The 17,929-nt window shown below is 43.7% G+C and overlaps 1 long non-coding RNA gene across 1 annotated transcript in view; it reads left to right on the plus strand.

The window, feature by feature from the left end:
- Positions 1-8,868: 8,868 nt before the first annotated feature.
- Positions 8,869-17,929, plus strand: part of LOC149870265 (uncharacterized) — a 174,041-nt gene continuing 164,980 nt past the window's right edge. The window contains exon 1 of the long non-coding RNA XR_016440705.1: positions 8,869-9,812. This is a non-coding gene — a long non-coding RNA (uncharacterized LOC149870265). The remainder of the gene's footprint in view (positions 9,813-17,929) is intronic.

The following is a 17,929-nucleotide window of genomic DNA, read 5'->3' on the forward strand; positions in this document are numbered from 1 at the left end:
TAACCAAAGTAATGACAAGTCTCCATCTTGTGTCCCCTCCCCAGGGATACCCTACTGTAATCGTGTTGCAACTGTGACTCATACCCGCCCTTCCTATGTAAATTGGTTCCTGGATGAATGAGAATGAATGAGAGTGCTTGAGACATAATGGCAGCAGGCCTAAAAATAGCTCCTGCTGAATGACTGGACCATCAACTTAACGACCGGACCTCCACCTTGTATTGACTCTCTCTGAAACAACAGACCTACTCCCAGGACCAGAGACAAAACCCAATATTTGAAAAATAAACACCCTCTAAGAAACCAGCAACGTGGAAACAAAGAACAGAATAGAACCCAGCAACTCCACCATTGTATCCCACCGGACAATGAGGACACCTGGAACTACATGACCTCATCTGAACAGGACTGGCCCTTGCCTGGGCATGTCCTTCACATTGGAGTCACAGGTAGCCCACCCCTATACAAGGGATGGTAGAGTGTGACCTCCTTGGGCTGCTCTCTCCATCTGGACCAGCAGTATGCCATACTTCCTATCCACCCAGAGGCCCTGCTGGCGACCCCCTCTGGACAACACCTAGCTGGAGAAGACCCCGACTGGCCATCAAGGATCAACTCACAGCCCAGATAGGTAGCTATCACCCACCTTCTTCCCCCAAACGAGGGACCAGAGTTCTGTCACTGCACACCTTGACCCCAATCCTTTCCTCTCCTGTTATCATAGTGTGAATGCATGGGAGAGTTTGTGTGTGTGGGGGGGGAACCAATAACTTCATGAGCTGTGTAGTGTGTTGCCTGTTTAATAAATTGTTATTTTGGAACCCTGAGTTGGGTTTTGTCTTACTGACCTTCTGGCCCTGCTCCAATCTCTGTTCTCCGCCCCTCTGACCTTCATCCCCTCCCCCCTCCGTCATCTTGGCTCCTTCTCTGCCACCTCCAACATCCCCATTTCTCTGCCACCTATGACCTCCATCCCAGCTCCCTCACTGTACCTCTCAGCTCAACCCCCCCAGACTTGCCTCCTGACTTTCTTGCCAGCTCTCCTAGCCTCTCTTCTAACCCCCAGATCTTCTGCTCCTCCCAGCTTTTGCCTTTGCTGCCTCCCAGCTTCCTTGCTAACTCTCCTGGCCCCAGCTCGACTCCCCATTTTTCCCCCCGGCTCTGCACCTTTGCTTCTCTGCCTCCCCATCTCCTCTGCCCTGATGCCTCCCAGCTCTGCTTTCTTTCTCCTCCGGCTCCTCCTGGCTTTCTCTCCCCCAACTCTACTGCCTCCAGCCCTATCTCCATCACTCCTCACTTCTGCTGCTCTGCCACCTCTTGGCATCCTGGCTCTCTGATCTTTTAACCCTTGCCAGTCTCCCGGCTCCGCCTTTTGCTTCCCAACTCTCTCTAACCTCTGACCTGTCTCCTGGCTTTCTCCCCCAGCTCCACTCCTCCACCTCCTGACCTCCTGGCTTTCTCTCCCCATCTCAGCTTTCCTCCTGACCTCCCGATCTCCCAGCTTTCTTCCCCTGGCTTGCTGCTGGCTTTTTCGATCTCTCCTGACCTCCTGATCTTCCAGCTTTCTCCCCTGGCTCCACTCCTTCACCTTCTGACCTTCTGGCTTTCTCTCCTGACTCAGGTTCCTCTCCTCCTGGCCTCCTGATCTCCCGGCTTTCTGGCCCCGGCTCCACTCCTTCACCTCCCTGGAAGTATAAGCCACTTCACTCCTCATATCCTTCTCGTTTAAACCAACTTCTATGTCTGGATCCTAAATTCACTGAGATTTTAGAAGGTCTCAGGTATCTCCCAATACTCCTCCCCAAATCTTGTAATCTTCCTAGTTCACAGAACTGGTTTTCTTTTTGTCTCTTATTTCAGCAGTTCCTGGAGTTTCTCTGATGTACCCAGTCACAGTAGACTCTGCAAGTACATTAATGAGCACAAAGTATTTGCTCTATCTCTTCAAGAAAGGACAGATTTTCCTTGTTACCCTGGACTTCATATTATTGTTCCAGCCCTTATTTTATTGTGCATTTTAACACCCTTGTCCTTTTCCCTAACTGCTTGCCAGGCTGAGTGATACCCTGCTGAAAAAGTGCTCAGGCTCCTTCACAAAGACCCAAATTTTTTGACTGATCAAGTTCATCTGCAACGAAATTTCACTAGCAGCCCAAACTATCATCAATGTACTTTACTTTTGCATCAGGCCAGTTAGCTGTGTACTTTTATGGAGGCTTTCTTTTGGATATATTAGAAACAAATACAGTAGACTGCTGAGCCAAGAGCCAATGAAGGTTAAGTAATGGCTGCACAGACTTTGCACACATTACTAGCTTCGATTAAAAGAAGTCTACTCCACATCGTGCATCTTTGGGAACTATTTTGGGTATGATTGCATTGCATATGGCCAAATTTTGCTAATCTAGGCAAAGACTCAGAGGTCAAATCCTTCGGACTTGATGAAAGTGAAACTCAGTAGGAGTTTTGTCTGCCTTAGGACTGAAAGCAAAGGCCTGCACATTATGTGTCAACTAATACATCCTGATGAGAAGGAGGTGAAACCTGGTCCTTGAATCTTTTTTTGATAATTTAGTTTAAATCAGACTCTTAATCTTCTGCTTTGGTAACAAATGTATGTCTTGTTTGATGTGGTTCATGTTTGATAGTAAATGTAATGCTGCTGATTAATTTGTTTCTTGTTTCTTTGATAGCATTTACAATATTCTTTCCTAAGATGCACAGAAGAACAGTAATTACTCATGCATTCATTTGCTTTGAAATATTAAGCCTCAACTAATGATTTTGCAGATATCTGGTCTTTGTTTTCTTTAAACAATTAGCTGCTCTTGTTCAGTGTTTGTCCCAACTCCAACAAAATAAAGTCTATAAGTTGCATTCTAATTAAAACAGTCATTTCTAAGAAATATGAGACATAGCTGTGCTTTCAGGTCTAAATTTTCTTCCTAAGAACATCATCAATTTTAATGAAAAATAACTTGATTTCTTCGGCATTTTTTTAAATTCATGAACCATGACAATAAGGTTTGTGGCATACATTGTACATTAGAGAAGCACTCATATAGTTGAGAGAAAACCAGAACACTGTAGTCAGTCTGTCTCATTATGACAATTTCTTTATTCCTCTAGCAATGGGGGAAAAATATCTGATGTTAGCGTAGGCCGTGCCAAAACAGACATTTGCTTTCTATTAATTGCACATATTCTTTCTTAAAAGCTCACTCTGAATTAAGATACAATTCTGAGCATGGTCCTGGCTTATGTAAGACATTTGTTGATAAGGGAAAGTGAACATCACATAGAAAACTCAGTTTTTCATCAAACTCTTCTAATGTTATATGGAATGTCCCTGTTCCTAGCACCCAAAGGTCTCTGAGTCCACCCCAGAGTGAGATAATTGTCCCTGAATTGGACAGGCTGATGAAATATGAATAGGGTGGATAATAGAGGGCTTGCACATATCATACAATACTTACAGTTAAGAAGATTTTTTGAGCCTTAAGTACAGTTCTTTTGGCTATAAGATACAGTCCATCTGTGCTTCAGTGGAGACAGCTGAAGAGAAAAATAACATTTTACATAGCAGAAATATATGTGGGAATAGACACAAGTATATACATCACTCTAAAATTAAGTGGCAGTTTTGTTTAGTTAGAGAGTGCAATAATTGGGCTAAGATGTTAGAACCAGAGCCTATTCCACCTATTAATTATCTAAGTAGACTTAGATGCTTAAGTGTGGTTCTGTTTCATCATCCTCAGGTCCCTGAAAAGCAGTTAATGCAAAGACAGATGGGTCTTCCTTCTTGCTACTTTCTGGGAGCATCTACACGAGACACTGGCACAGTAAAGCATCACCATCTACATGTGTGCAGCACTTACTGATCAGTAGATTAGTCTAGTGTGCCATTTTTTAGTACCTGTACATACAGGTACTAGAAAACTGGTGCATTAACTGATGTGCTATACCAGTCATGTAGACGCTAACCAGGAGCAAGTTGTTCCCAGGCAGCATAGGCAGCAGGGGCCCACAGGGTGCAGGGTTAGCTGTCCTAGCTTCATGGGATGCTATTTGCCAGCCGTGGAGATTGGGACCTGTCCTGATCTCCACAGGGCATGGAGAGCTGTCCTGGCTGCTGGGCAGCTGCCTCCCAGTCATGTGGAGATAGGGACAGGTCCTGATCTCCATGTTGCTGGCAGGCAGCTCTCTCCACCCCTTTGGGGCCAGCCTGATATCCCCCCAGCTGGGATGGAGCTGCCCACCAAGCTGGGACAGCTCCCCCCTCACCCTCTGGAGCTTGGGGATAAGTCCTTATGGCCTCTGCCAGCCTGGTGCTGGCACCTGAGGGAGCTTGGAGCTCACCCTGGCTGCTGCAGGAGGGCAGAGAAGGGCAGGAGCACCCCTAGAGAGGTTTGCTCCCGATGGAGGTACACGTGTAGACATGTGCCAGGGAGCGCTTTAATGAGCATGAATTGTATGTGTAGAGCATTAATTGTATATGTAGCGGTGCCCTCTATGACTTAGTTTTAAGGCTAAAATGATATTGTGTTATGCAAGTCGGTTTATTAATATTTTTTTCAGGGACCTGAGCAGGATGGAATAGGATTTCACTTGGGAGCCTAAGTCCATGTTGGCATCTAATAGGTAGAATAGGATATGGTCCTTGTTGCTTTATTGTAATGTATAGTTTGGTTTGGAATTTTGTGCTTTGAAGTAGTAAGAAAAGATATTGGCCATTTTGTTCAGGGATCTGTAGCAAGAGGACAGGAGAAAATTATTTCAGCCAATCTTTATTTCTGGTTGAGCAGCACAGTGGAAACAGTTCTTCAGCCAGTCTATATGAGCAACAACCAAATAAATGTGTGAACTGCTACTTTTTTTTTTGGCATCAGATTGTTATATTTTTCTAGTATTTTAAAAAAAAATTCTATTCTGAAGTCCCACAGTTTCTTTCAATGGGATGTTGAGAAAAAAATATTTGTCAGTGAATTTGATAGAAGCTTGGCATCTCGCAATCAGGCCACTGCCGCTTTAGCCATAACATTGAAATCCTAACAAATCTCTAAAAAAAACCCAATCAACACAATTCAGCCAAATTTAGCAGTTTATCACAACCAAAACCCCTTTGTGAGAACTAATGGCCAAAATACTGTAGTTCAAAAAATCTTCATCATCTCTCAGATTCCCAGACCTTATCCTGTTCTCCATCTCTAAAAGCCAGAAAAAAACAGATGGACTTTGCAACATGCCCTGAAGGTCAATAGATTCAAATATGTCTAGGCCAAAGCGAGGGAGAGATTTGTACAGCTGAGGAACCCTCACAGGGAATGCTGTTTCAGAAATCCCTCTGTATTAAACCCAAGGGTCCAAAGCCCAAACACTTCCACTGATCAAAAGCAGGGACAAAAAAGCAGATTTGGACTCCGTGGGCCAGAAGGTTCAGTTTGCACCACCTGGTTGTAATCACAATAAAGGAAGTACACCTGGCAAGAGATAATAAGAGCAATGACACAATCGGGAGTGAAAATTTGAAGGAGCTGGACCTGGAGCTGAAGCATACTTTATATGGATAGTCTGAGAGCCTTATCTTTGAAATTCAGGAAAGACATGATCAAAACCAGACAGCAACAGGGGTAATGAAGGGAACACTGCAAACTCTTGAGGCATGAAGGATAGCAACAAGAAGTAAAGGAATAGTGTGAGCTTGTGATTCTGGCTGGCTGGGGGAAAGCACAAGATAACCCATAGGCTCAGCAGGGAGGCTTGGTTTAATGAAATCCCTGCTCTGGAAGTTAGTAATGAAAGTCAGTTTCATTAGGCATGAGTGGTAAGGCTAATGATGGAGCATTAATCATGTCTCCCCTTGAGGTCTCTCAGACTTTGATTTCTGATTGTAAGGATAAGCATTTGAAATGAGACAAGAGGCTGCAGCTGTGGGGCAGGTAGAGTGCCTCGGTAGACGCATGCCAGGCAGAAGAAGTGTAGGAGATGTTAATGCAGTTAGAAATGCCCTGTTACCTTTGCAGGAGGCATTACTGACAGCAAGGACATGTTGGCTTGCAGCCAGCTCGTGAAGTTCAAAGAGCAAAATGTGAAGAGAAGGGGTAGCTTGGAGTAGGTGATAATTATTTTCCAGTCTTGTATAACAAGCAACAGGGAAACATAAATGAGTTTTGTGATTACAAGAGAGAGTGAACTAGAAAATTTCCCTGAAGAGAAATGAAAGCAATGGTAAACTACATGTCAGATGTTATTATTTTGGCTGATATGGTATGGAGACTATTCCCTGGAAAAGATTCTGTAATATTTAAAATATACATGAAGATAATATTTGGCATTCTCAAGATACATATTGCTATGGAAAAAAGGACAAATTATGACTCTGCCTTAGCAGTTACCAAGCCAGATAGATGTTAATTTGATTGCTAGTCACCAGTTCTCCTAAATGGTATATGTAATGGAAGATACGTATAAGACCATTTTTAGGCACATAAGAAAAAAAATCTTGGCCCAGGTAATTTACAACTTTTATTACATTAAACACAGCTCTGATTTCTTTATCAAGAAAAGGATTATGCTCATTAGAGATGTACTCTTCTGAAAGTGTTAATACTGTGCCATAAGCTAGGGCCACATGGGTGTCAAGTTATGTGATGGCCTATGGTTAAAAACACAAGTTTAGAAGGATTTATTATTTTTATTCATATCTTTAATCTTTTTAAGTAATTCAGCTGTGGGGAAAATGAACTAGACACTGATGTACCTTACAAACCTTTGACAAACTTTACAGTATTTTTAAACATTTACCTGTCAAAGGGCCCAATCTGTGTAGTACTCAGTCCCTCCTGAAAGGTACTCACTATCTTCTTATGAAACCAATGGGAATCAAAAGCAATACTTTTCCTTTTTAGCACCTCACAAGATCAGGCCATTTGGGCTAGGGACAAACATTACACACAAAGTGGTTTAAGTGATCAGAAACTGGTTTAAACCTGTAACAGAACAGATGTTCAGTGCACATAAACCAGTTTGAGGAAAAACCTGGTTGACTGTAATATCAGACTTAACTGATTTGGCTCAAACTGGTTTATTCAATGTCTATCCTAGACCTGTTGCTGGTTTAAGATAAACCAGACTCTCCTGGCATGCTCTCTGGGCTGGGCAGGGCTCTCTGCTCCATAGCAGTGCTGGTACTTGCCCTCTGCTCCCTGGCTGCAGTTCTAGAGACAGCAGACTGCTTCCCTCCTCCTCTCACCACTCCCTATTAAACAGGAAATCCCCCCTGCCCTCTGCCTTGCTGAGGAGGTGTCTGTTTATTAGCTAGCTGACCACATGCTGAATCAACAGGCAGCTCCTAATGCCCCTCTTGTTTTCTTAATCTGGTGATAAACACTGCTATCAATTCCCTGCTGGGCTAATCAGAGTTCCTGCCAAGCCTGGCCATGCCCCCCTCAGCTCCATACTGTGGAAGGAAGGGAGGGCTGCTTTAGTGTACCCCCCAGCTTCTAGCCTGAGCCACTGCAGGCATTTGCCTGCATTTCTGGGATGTCTGTCCGGTTACAAAACTGATTTAGCCTAGCCAGGTTAGACTAACCTGCAAAGATTTAATCAATTCAGGCTCAGGCTTTTTGAATGTTTGTCCCTAGGCTTGAGGACCAGAGTCATCATCGCCACAACTTCATTGTCTTAAGTGGAGTTCAGTAAAGAATGAAGTTAGTCTTCCTTCCACCTCCACTGGTCCTTAACTGTTTCTACACAACTCTGGCTCTTCTAATGCTAGAGCAGCATCTCAAAGTCTGCTATTGTCTTTGGTTCATTACTTCTCATGATTTGGGTAGGCAAGCTGTGCAATTCTTACTTAACCCTCATCTTGACCTCTGTTGTCAAGGCTTAGGGTTGTAGAAAATATAAAATAAACTTTTTCTGATCCCAGAAATTTAGGAAGCAGAATCTTGGCACTGTACAATAGGGATTGGATTCTAGAGGCATGAGAACAGTCAACCATCACCAGTGGAGAGTTTAGTGCCATGAAAAGTCAGAGACAACAAGTGAGCAGTTTGTTACTCTCATAGCTAGACACAAGAGGAGAGCAGGCTTTAAATAAGATCTCCCAAATCTGATTTGATATAAATGTCCAATGCATTTGGCTGGTCAAAGGGAGTAGGGTAGTACACAATTTTGGCATAAGTTATGGCAAAACTCAAAACAGATTATTACTTTAATGAAAAGGAACATATGCACGGGTCTTCTGGGTGTTTGGTTAAAGCATAATCAGTTGTATAATTGTTATTGCCAAAGAATCTGTTATCTGGATGGCTTTAGCTAAAGGTTCACATTTTGTCTTTCACTGGGATATTTGGCAAATTTGATATGAACATGTAGCTGTTTCTTTTCCACATCAGGTAGCAGAGACTGTCTTTGTCCAAGGCAGTAACTCAGGATAGGCTAGTCCAAATGAGATCATGAAGTTTTTAATCCAGACCTTCATCCTTAGCCCATATGTTTCCTCTCCCAAAACAAGTTCTGTTTAAGACTTCTGTGCCAACTCATCATCTAGCCAAAGGCCATATAGCTTTTTTCAAAGCTTTCACTAACTTTTATTGAAACCCCTACAATTAAATGGTATTATATAATATGTTTTTATTGATTAGGTTAAAGCTCATGGAAACTGCTGCATACAACAGAGGCCATTTATTCAGGGTAAATGTAAGAAAAAATAGGGGCCTCAAAACAAACCTCAGGCACTTGTCATCACCTGAAACAAAGCCAAGTATCAGTTCACTCTATATTTAGAAGTAGGTAAGCAGAGGGCCTTGCATTGTATTGTTTGAACAGCGAGATATATGTGTGTGACAGAGACTGTAAGAATCCAGTGAGGCAAGAAAGATGCACAACTCCAAGACAGCAGAAAACCAGCACAGCTACAGAAGCATTGGTGGCATGACTTTGACCTTTCAGAAATCCCGGAGAAAGATCTTTGGTTTTGGTGCTGGCTGAAAGATTCTTGGAGCTGAGAGCAAGATAAGTGTCTGCTTTTGTTTGATTCCTTATCTGTTCATGGACATGTTACGTTATTTTCATTAATGACTGGTGCCTCCCGAGACTGGGGGGGCACAATTTGTGGGTGGCAGTGTCAGCAGCATTGGTGGCAGGGTGGCGACCGGCAACCACTGACAGAAGCCAGTGGCAGTGAGTGGCAACCACCCACAGAAGCCAGCAGTGGCATTGGTGGGGGCAGGGAGAGGTTTGTGAGAAGTAATTGGCGACTGCCTGCAGAAGCTTGCAGCAGCGGTAAGCAATGATCAGGAACTGCCTGCAGAAGTTGGCGGTGGTGGGGGAAAGGGCGATGGCAAGTGGAGACTGCCTGCAGAAGCCACCAGGAAAGTCAGCAGCAGCCAAGCTTGGGGGAACACATGCCCCACCCCATACCTTCCCCTACGCATTGCCTATGGTTATTTGTAACATAAACTTGTAAATCAATATGATTCCATCAAGGATCCTTGAATCCATTATTCTTCCCTACCCCCTAACTGTGGTGGTGTCTGCAGGTGGTCTGTGATTGCTGCTGGCTGCTGCCGACACTGTTGGCGGCATCTGCGGGTGGTTGCTGACTGCTGGTTGGCACTCGCCACCCCCCCCCCCACCAGGAGTACCGCACCTGCCTGTGGGAGCTCCCCACTTACTGCCGCCACATTCCCACCACTGACAGTACCGCTGCTGCCTGGAGGAGCTTGCCGTGCCCCCCCAGCTTCTGGGGGCATGAAGCGTTCATGGGCATAAGGAGTGACATCCAGTTTCCAAGGACAGAAATTGTGAGTAGGTATTCTTGTTGAAGCATGGTGCAACAAATAACAGAGGTATTCAGAGGAGTCAAAGATGTCTAGAAAGAAGCCAAACAAAATTTGAAATAACTTAAGATTTTGCAAAGGAGCTCAAGCAAGATCTAAAACAGGCATTGGAAGCTTCACAGATGGAATTAAATTAGCTCTGGAGGTTTCCCAGAAAGGACTGAAAGATGAGTTGCAGGCAGAGGTAATAATCTCTATTGGAGCAACAATTATAATGAGACTAGACAGATAAGGAAGTTCAGTGGCAAGATGTGTGTGGAAAGGCAAGATGAACTGATGTGGTGGCCAGGTTGCTGGTCACCTCATCAATTGATGCCATAGGTTGGACGTTTTTCTGCAAAATCCAACCAAGAAAGCTTTGGCCAACCTGGATCTTGCTAGCAGACAGGAGCTGCAGCAATTACTTAAAGAGCTAAAACTTCAGCTCCAGAACAAATTAAAGGATCAGATACCAAAGTAGAGGTCAATGGTCGGGATATGACAATGGGCCATTTGGGTAAGACCAGACATTTATAATATTCTTCTACTCTGTAACTTGCAGAGTTCCAGACAGGAAAAAACAAATTGTCTTAGCTTATATAATGCAAATACTCACTTATCTTGGAGGGGAAAACTCCCCCAAAAATTCATTTGGCAGAGTTCAATATAATAACCCAAATGAGTGGCTAGGAAGAAGAGGAGAGAAGCGAGCTTCTAATACCCCATGTGAGAGACTCAGTGTTATCATGCTGCACCATTTGCTGATCAGAGATAAAGCTGATTGCAAAAGGCCCCAGTTGAACTGCATGGGATCTATGGAGTCTTGCATTTCTGGCATAACCAGACACCAGCCAGCTCTTTCAGCATAAACTGGTAATCGACCAGTTTATAGCTAGGCACCCAACTTGGATTTGCAGATTAGAAAAAGGAAATCAAAGAGACCCCAAGAGTTTATGGCATTTACCACAGAAACTGAATCTTCCATTGCAGCATGGTACCAGCCTGCACACTTATAAATTTCATTTCTATAGGAATCATACTCATAGAAATTTTAGCCCCTTTAATTTTTATATAATGTATGTTTAGATGATTGATAGTTGTAGTTATGTTTGCATTCCTTTACACTAGAGCTGGCCAGGAATTATTTGTTGAAAAGTTTGGGGGGGAAGGAAGAGGGGTATTGCCTAAAATGCTGATTAATCAAAACTGTAATATTTCTGGGAAAACCTATCAGTTTTGATTAACATTCGCCAGGAGGCAGTCAGGTTCCATCACAAACCTGCGTGATTTCCTCCCAGCTCATCTGGTATGCTTCTGGGGAGCCTGGCTTTTTAGGATTTACTGCCCTGGGTTAGGGTCTTTGATCACCACTCTGCAACAGGAAGCCTGGAAACCCTTAAAGCCCTGGCTCAAGTTGCTGTGCAGGTGGGAGCCTGGCAGCTGAGGAAGGTAGGAGCTTCTAGGCTCCCTGCTCCACAGTTGGGCATAGGGGAGAAAGGAGGGTTTCTCTGACTGGGTGCTAGTTACACTGAACTTCTGAGAGAAACCTTGGGAATACCCAGGATCAAGGCAGCCAAAGTGTCAAAGCTTTTTTTGCCTCAGCCTTCATAGGCATGATCAGCTTCCAGACTACGAGGCAGCATAGTTCAGGGAGGAAGTGAGCAGTCCTCAGTGCTGAAAGAACAGGTTAGGGACTACTTAGATAAGCTGGACATGTACAAGTCCATGGGGCCGGATGGGATGCAGCCGAGGGTGCTGAGAGTGTTGGCTGATGTGATTGCAGAGCCATTGGCCATCATCTTTGAAAACTCATGGTGATCAGGAGAGGTCCTGGATGACTCGGGAAAGGGCAAACATAGTGCCCATATTTAAGAAAGGCAAAAAGGAGGATCCAGGGAACTACAGACCAGTCAGCTTCACCTCAGTCACTGGAAAAATCATGGAGCAGATCCTCCTCACAGGTGAGCTAAGGAAGTATGGGCTGGATGAAGGTTTTCTGTAAGGTGGACAGAAAACTAGCTGAAGCATTGGGCTCAGAGTAGTAATCAATGGCTCAGTGTCTAGCTGGCAGCCAGTATCAAATGGAGTGTCCCAGGGGTTGGTCCTCAAGCCGGTTTTTTTCGTTGTCTTCTTCAACAACCTGGAAGATGACATAGAGTGCATCCTCAGCAAGTTTGCAGATGACACCAAGCTGCAGGGAGTAGTAGAAACTCTGGAGGGCAGGGCTAGGATTCAGAGTGACGTAGACAAATTGGAGGACTTGGCCAAAAGAAATCTCATGTGGTTCAACAAGGACAAATGCAAAGTCCTGCACTTAGGACAGAACAATCCCATGCACCAATACAATCTGGGTGCTGACTGGCTGGGCAGCAGCTCTGCAGAAAAGGACCTGAGGGTTACAGTGGATAATAAGCTGAAAGAGCCAGCAGTGTGCCCTTGTTGCGAAGAAGGCTAACATCATACTAGGCTGCATTAGTAGGAGTGTTGACACCAGGTCAAGGGAAGTGACTATCCCTCTCTATTCAGTACCTGTGAGGCACATCTGGAGTACTGTGTCATTTTGGGCCCCCCACTACAGAAAGGATGTAGACAAATTGGAGTGAGTCCAGCAGATGGCAATGAAAATAGTGAGGGGGCTGGGGCACATGATTTATGAGGAGAGGCTGAGGAAACTGGGGTTATTTAGTTTGGAGAAGAGGAGACTGAGGGGGTATTTAATAGCAGCCTTCAACTACCTGAAAGGGGGTTCAAAAGAGAACGGAGCTAAACTGTTCTCAGTGGTGACAGCTGACAGAACAAGGAGCAATGGTCTCAAGTTGCAGCAAGGGAAGTTTAGGTTAGATATTAGGAAGAATTTTCTCACTAGGAGGGTAGTAAAACATTGTCCATGTGCTTGGGGCAAGTGTTGGAATAAGCCCCTTCCTGCCCCCCTCACTCTGGTGTCCCCTCCTCTGGCATCCAGAGGAGGAGGGCAGGAGGGGGCTTATTCTGCTGCTTGCCCCAGGCACGGAGTGAGTGGTGGTCAGGGTGGGCAGATCCTCCTGCAGTCCCCCAGGGTCATTGGGAGGAATAAACCTGCTCCCTGCCCCCTGCCTAAGGTGGGGGGCAGGGAGTGGAGTTATTCTGGCGGAGGAGGAAGGTGGGGGCTTATTCTGCCACTTGCCCCAAGCAAGGAGCAAGAAGTGGCAGTCAGGGCAGGCAGACCTAGCTGCAGTTCCCCGGGGGTAGAGGGGACAATAACCTTGTGAGAGAGTGCTTATGCTAAGCAAGGCCTAGCATTAAAAACAAGGCACTAAAACTCCCAGAATGCTTCAAGGAGGTTGAGGAGTCAGCGATTGACATTCTGGTAATCACTTTCTGACCCTTAGATGAAAATACTGAACTTCTGACCTTTGAACAATGATAAAAATAGCAGACATGCCGCTTACATTGTTAAGAATAGGAAACTGCATGGCTAAACCGCAATGACGAAAAAACAACCGCATATTATGTCAGTTTTGACATTTTAACCCTGCAAAAACCAGCAAAACATATAGATGAATAATGTATTTAGGTTATAGAAAATTAGCATAAGAAATATAAAGGTCACTAAGGATTAACATAAGAAGTGTAATGATTATAATACAAAGCGTATCACCTGATATTATAATATAGATAAGTTAACTAAATAACCAATAGAAGTAAGAATTAGAAATGCATATGTATAAGTGTTATCATATATAACTAATAGTAAAGTTATGTTAGATGCCTTACTTCCACCATGGGGACAGTTTTGTATCTTTTGCCTAAAAAAAGATAAGGGACTCCTTTTAAATGAGCTGTTGACCAGTTCTGAGACTACTGAATCAGGCAGCCGCACCTAGCCTCCGAGTTAGAGAGCAAGGGCTTGATTTGGGAACCTCGTGAACCAACAGACCTCCTTTAGTTTATGACTTTGTGAAACAATAAAAGTTTTAAATTGAACAGGTCTGAGCCTGTGCTTAATTCAGTCCTATATAATTCGGCATCGAGCTCCCACAAACCTGCTCTGCCTCAGAGGCCATGCCACCCGGTGTTTGGACACGCCCAGCCCTAATGCTACAGCAGTGAGGTGGGAGTTTCCAGCTGACCATCGCTTGAGTCGCTGCTGGTGGGACAGGGAGGGCGGAATTAAACACCTTGCTAGCCAGCTCAGCCCAGGCTACTGCCCAGGCTGGCTATGCCCTGCCCCTGCCCTCCCCCAGTACAGCTTCCTTGCAGCCAAGGGTGCGCTTTAGGACCCTCCAGCTCCTGGCTTGAGCAACTTCAGGCATGTGCCTGCATTTCTTCATTGCAGAGGGAATGTCTGTACAGTTTTAAATTGGTTCAACCTAGGCAGGTTAGACTAACCTGCAAAGAGTGAATCAATTCAGGCTCCAGCTTTTTGAATGTCTGTCCCTAGCAGTGCAGGGTGCTGTTTAAGTATTCTAGGGACTAAAGGCTTGTTTGGGGGCACCTCCAGAGGTGTGGGGGGGAAATTAAGGTGCTGAGTATAAGTTACTGGTGTTGATGTTCTTTACCTTTTACCTGTTTCCTCCCTTTGGCCCATTGCCTTTGACCCTAACCCCTATGATTTTCTGTATAAAAATGGAAACTTCTTGCTTCCTGTGCCAGTTTTTGGAGCTGCAGTGTTGGCACACTATGCTTAACTTTATGTGTTAGTAGTTACATTGCTTTCAAAGATAATCTCTTTTTGTCCTGGGAGTTTGGAGAAAGGGAAAGGATTTTAACAATAAATGGCACTGCCAACAAATACAGAAGGAAGGAAAACAGATGGATGAATGAACAACCAACTGCCTTCCATATAGCACTAGGTGGTTCGGCACTAGCTTTTTCTTTTATCTTCCCTACAATTGTTAACGATGGTGGTAGTTCTAGTGCAGACACAGTGCTGAAGGTCTAGCTGTTTTTAATGCTATGTCATTTAGGTTTGTTTTGGATGGGTCTAGATGCCACAGTGATTAAGGTTAACTCTCCCACTCTTGGTACAACTGAAGTGGCACTGAGAATTACGGAACAATGTAAAGACAAAAAGCTATTGTGGATAAGGCTTTAGTGTCTTCAGGACTGTAATCATTGACCAAAATGGATAAGAGCTGGATTGAACCATAGACTCAGCCTTGCACTAAAAAAGAAAATCAAGTCAACTCAACTGCTGTGTTTATCTTGGCACCTAGTGGGTCCTTCTACTGGCAACTGACCTTGCTGATGAAATGTAAGCCCAAAAATAAAAAGCTATGTTAGGAGATGTGACAAGAAATTCAGAAGTATTAAATAATACGAAGGAAAGTCTACATAAAGGAACCGTAAGTAGTTACCAAGCCAAAAACAGCAATAAAAATGAGAACATCTGGTGCAGGGTATAAATATATCAGGCATGTAAATTTTTAATAATACCTGTGTGAAAACTGGTCAAAGAGCTGTTAGATTACAACCAAAGGACCATGTGTATCTGCATACTTGAATGTATCTAGTTAAATGATGATAGGAAGAGTTCTCAGTAAACTATGGCGGTGTTCCCAAGACAACAATCAAGATGGGGATTGATTTTATTTTTGTTAATACCTGCTGAGTTTGTCTGTTGTCTATTCAAGTCTCTCGCTAGCGTTTTCTTCCTGTTGCACCCCTGGATTACTACTATCTCTGCTTCCTGCATCCTCTTGCTTCTACTTTGTTCATCCTGTGCTTTACACTGAAATCATTTTGGCATCTACATAAGCCTGTGACCTTGAAATGAAGAGAGTACAGTAACTCCACTTATCTCCTGTCTCAGGGGATGAGCATACTGAAAACCTTTGTGATAGTAGAATCTGTTACTACAGTTCAAGAGCATTGCTTTCTGAAGCACTCTTCAGTTTCCAGGGCTGCACAAAAGTGGTCTTTTTATAAGTAGTGGAGTCAAATTTACACTGCAACAGCAGGGGAATTAATGAGGACTCAGTCCTGCAAAGTGATGAGTATTGCTTGAATGTTGTTAGAGTTGACACTGCATATCACCCTAAATACATTGTATGAGTCCTGCTAATGCAACCACTTTTAAAAGCAAGCCAACAGCCTATGAAGGAGGTCAAGTTCATACCCTTTTGTTGACTAGATTTCTATTTTTTTAGTGAAGCAGATAATTAAGGTTTTGCATTCAGTAGTTGTGACCTTTGTGTTTTTCTGTTGCTGCCTAAATCTCTTTTCTTGGTAGGACTCAAAGTAGTGCAACACTGAAAATATTAGAAATATATTAACGGAACACTGAAAATGTAATTCGAGACATAAGAAAAAATTAGAAAACTACTCCCTGCAAACTTTTATATGCTATATTTTATTTTTATTTTTTACTAGGGAAATATGAAATAATCCAACAGAGGTAGCACAAAGAACCTCTTGTTCTAGAACTTTCCCAAATTATCCAGATATAATGAAGATGGCAAGCAATTCATGTTGGCGGTTAGGGTATTCAGCAATGCACAGGATCAGAATTGCGCCTTTAGCCTGTATAAGCTGGGTTGTTCCATTTATCTCAGTTAATTTAAAGTCTCCTTCATGGACAGATCATTTCCTTTCCACCCAGAAAAAAGATTAAATTAATGTTATAAGACATCTACAGGACATACACCTGCTGGATTGGCCCATGGACTGATCCCATGGACCAGATCTGGCCTGCAGCCCAGAAGTTGAACACCACTGGTGTAGCCAGACCAACAATATTGGCATGCACAGTGATAAAAGACAGGCTAAACCCCGAACATCAGGTAGCTCTGCATACTGTGTGCAGGAATTCTCTCTCAACATCAGATTCTGAAATAAGGTGGGATGCCAGCTGTTTACTCATGTTGATACTCCATGTCAGTGATTCTCAGCCGGGGATATGCAGCACCTCAGTGTGCTGTGAGATCCTTTTAAGGGTGTTACAGGATGAAAGGAGGTAAATGCACACTTTTTCCCTTGCCCATCGCCTGGGTGAGGAGCTAAGTGCTCACTCTACCTCTTCCCACTGCTCAGCCCCTGCATGAGGAGTAAGCAGTGTAAAAAATGGATTGGTTTCAGATATAGGGACCACTCAGTTCACAACAAAGGTGCCTTGAATCTATAAAGTTTGAGGACCACTGCTGTACCAGCTGCTCAAGGTTCTGAGCTCTATGATTAAATAGACCTATTCAGGAGCGGAGCATGGAATAATTTTCTGTATGTTACTTAGATGTGTAGGACATAGACAGAGACGCAGTGCAAAGTAACAAAGCCTAGTATTCTAGGTGTGTGAAGCTGATACAGGACACTTGTTTACTTTCAGGAAAAAATACACAGCTAAATTCTTAAATCAGCAAAAGTTTGGACAAGACAGGAACAGAGAATGTGCAGGATCCCATGAAATCCTCTGCTGTAACAGTTATTACTTCTCTTTTTTCCTTCTTATTGTTGGTTCAGTTCATGGACAGCATCTGGCACGCAGCCTCCAGTGAAGTAAGTGCCTTATTTCCCTTAGGAACTCAACATGCTAATTAAAGCTGTACTACTGCAACTGATTGAACCAGATGAAGTCAAAGCTTTGAATCTATACACCTTGATATTCAACAAACAGTTTGAATTCTTGGAAGCTGGACCAATTTGAAAATGTCAGGAACCAGCTGTGGCTCCTTCAAAGCTATAAAAGGTGAAGAAAAATATGATTTAAACCTGTAGAACGAGCAATAAACTAACTCACATTCTGCCAGCTGTAATCCATTTTGAAGTTGCCTTCAAAGCACTGTACTACAGTTTGACCCATATCCTGGCTCTCTTTCTTAGGGCTGTGTGTTACTAGCTTTTCCTCTTCACTCTGTCAGTGGAAGTACTATGTTCTGACCATTATAAATGCTAGGATGTGCCCTTCTCTTGAGGTTCTTATTCCTCTTATGAAAACTTACATGCAGCTGACAACAGAAATAATTCTGGGCTCTGCTGAGTAGGATGCTACATGTCACTGATAGGTGCTAACCACCCTCATTTCCTATGTGGGCCTTTCAGTACTTTTCATGAGACCCTGGGTACCTTACAATTTCCTCTGTTTGTACCATTTATAACTGTCCAGTGAATAACTCCTTGAAAAGATAAAG

This window comes from Crocodylus siamensis, chromosome 2 (genome assembly GCF_052110815.1).
Source record: "Crocodylus siamensis isolate JL-2025a chromosome 2, ASM5211081v1, whole genome shotgun sequence".
Taxonomy (NCBI): domain Eukaryota; kingdom Metazoa; phylum Chordata; order Crocodylia; family Crocodylidae; genus Crocodylus; species Crocodylus siamensis.